Below are 2,599 nucleotides of genomic sequence, written 5' to 3'. Positions count from 1 at the left end.
GTCACATGGAAGAATCCTGGGAGCTTGCTCATCAGGCTCCTTCTCATTGTGCTCTTCCTTTAAGCCCCCTCCGTGCCTACGTATAATCTTCATTCCTCCTTATCTCCCCCTGATAGGGGAAGACTATACCTGAACATACTCCCACTGGATTTGTCACATAGCTGCTTAATGTGTTGGGTCAGTCAAGCATCCTTTCAGTCCAATCTGCTATTGAGTGCTGAGAAAATCAATTTCTTAGGTAATAAAATTAATTTCTTAGTAACCAGATGAGTCTGCATTATCTATCGCACAACTGTGCCAAGGTATTTCAAAAAATCTACAAAGTGATGATAAAGTACCTACTCATTATAGGTTAATAAACTGATAGCGTAAGACATTTATTCATTTTCATATAAATGTAGTGGCTACCGGTTACCATGATTTATTTTCCAAGTTTAGTCTCATGTGCTTAAATTGAGAAGTTACAACATAAAAGGTTTATCTTTATAGCTGTCGTTGGTGTCATATTTATATACATGCTACATTCACCAACACTTTAATAACTGAGTAGCAATATAAATTGAATAACGTTAAAGACTATATATGTTTCCGTCTAGTACGAGACTACATTCCTTTATATGACAACCTCGTTTCTGTAAAGAGTTGACTGCAGCAGAATGGGGTCCGGATGGATTCAAACGCTGGCCCCGCTTTTCCTACTTGAAGCACAAAATACCATTTGATTTCCTTTCCTATTGCTGTAAAAATAACTTCAATATTAAATGGAAAAGAATGGTGAAAGTATATGCATAACGAATTGCTCGTTCGAGAGTTAACTTTTACTCACATCTGTTGGATTTCTGTTCATGATTTTAATATTTCTCTACATTTTTGAAAGAGTAGGGCCCTGCCTCTCATGATAATCATTGGTAGTGAATGTTCCGCCGTCAGATGAACTTAGATTTGAAACTGAAGTGGTCTGCCGAAAGCCATTTCATTTTCTAAGCCTCAGTTTCTTCACCTAATAAGGGAGATATACATATTATATATTACATACATGTATATTATATAATAAGGGACGTAATAATATTTCCCTCATATGTTTTAAGGATAAATGAAATGTGTATGTAAAGCATTACCATTTACAGTACCAGCCAAATAATAACTACTCAATAAATGCTAATCAGTATGGTAATTATTGCTCTTTTTTAAAAGTTGGGCAAAAAGATTCCAAATCAAGCTGTTCAGATTTTCCCTGTGAGTTCTTTTTGAAAGAAACGTTCTTTTGAAAGAAACTTTAATTAAGCTCAGAAGTTAGTTTTAATGTTTTTCCGACACTCAAATCAACTAAAAGAAAGAGCTGGGGTCCCTAGAAATTGCTTCCGTATGATAATTTTAGTCCATGTGCAGAGGTAAACATTAAAGAAATTAGAGATGAGGGGGGGTCTGTCTGTATCAGCATTTTAGTTACTGTGCCCTACAGGTGAGAGAACAGAGGCAAAGGAACTTTCGACTTTTTGTCCAAGATTTGGAGTGAGAGGTGGAGTAATAACTGGAATGGAGGTCCTTTGACTCGCGAGTCCATTTCTTTCAGTGTCAATTTTTAAACAGTTATTTTATTTATTATTTTTATTTATTTATTTTTAGGCAACCCTTGGTTGACCTCACAGATTGCAAGGAACTTGTCAGCCTACAATCCCTTATTTTTTTTATTTTTTATGCCTACGGCACCTGGTCTTCCTACGTGGTCTCCCATCCAAGTACTAATCAGGCCCAACCCTGCTTAGCTTCCAAGATCAGACAGGATTGGGCTTGTTCAGAGTAGCATGGCCGTAGACTTAAACAGTTATTGAATTAGACTCATTTACTATAAAGCTAATTTAATATGAAGCTCACTTTATATAAACATGAGGTCCTAGTATTAGAACCTATTACTAGTGGCCTAATAATAGGATTTATGTTTATGTATAGAGAAAACACACTTGAAATTGTAGATTTAGTCCTGCTATATTATATATGTTAATATGTGTCATCAAAATCCAACAGCTGCATGTCTATACTGTACAACGTTATGTATCTTTTTTGAACTTTCAGTAAAAATTAAATATATTTTCTGATAATGCTAAGCCCCTCCTACTCTTTATTCTTGCCAAAAGGGAAAAAAAGAGAGAGACAAAACAGATGGATAAGTTTTGGTTCTTAATTTTCATCCAGAGGAATTCAGATAAAAGTAGTTTCTAATTCTTAATAAATTAAACATGTCGTCCTTTATTTTCAAATAGATTTTTAACCCCTCCAGTTGTCACCGAATTTCCTTTGCAATGTGATTTATTATCATCATGTAGTTAGGCTACTTTGGAAAGAAAAAAATGGAACAAAATGGAAAACTTTGTGGAATTGTGCTTGGGGTATCAAGCGACATGTGACCGGTTCTGGAGTGGTGGATGTGTTCTTGATAAGTAAGTGGCCCTTGATAAGTAAGTGGCATATGTTCCCTTGTTCTTTGCAGCTGATCAAAGTCTGGAAAGTGTTCTTTAGGTGTTATTTACATTAGACTTGCTTTTCTATCTCATAGAATAATAGGATCTTCTTAGAAAAGCCTGAGAAATAAGAACGAATT

At 35.2% G+C, this 2,599-nt stretch overlaps 1 non-coding gene across 1 annotated transcript; it reads right to left on the bottom strand.

Moving 5' to 3' along the window:
• Positions 1-1,698: 1,698 nt before the first annotated feature.
• LOC111740896 lies at positions 1,699-1,817 on the bottom strand. The gene has a single exon (XR_002780802.1). It is a non-coding gene; the product is annotated as a 5S ribosomal RNA (ribosomal RNA).
• Between the last annotated feature and the right edge of the window lie 782 nt (positions 1,818-2,599).

This window comes from Pteropus vampyrus, unplaced genomic scaffold (genome assembly GCF_000151845.1).
Source record: "Pteropus vampyrus isolate Shadow unplaced genomic scaffold, Pvam_2.0 Scaffold69, whole genome shotgun sequence".
NCBI classification, from domain to species: Eukaryota; Metazoa; Chordata; class Mammalia; order Chiroptera; family Pteropodidae; genus Pteropus; species Pteropus vampyrus.
The sequence above is the reverse complement of the archived record's forward strand: the minus strand, read 5'-3'. Positions and strand labels throughout refer to the sequence as shown.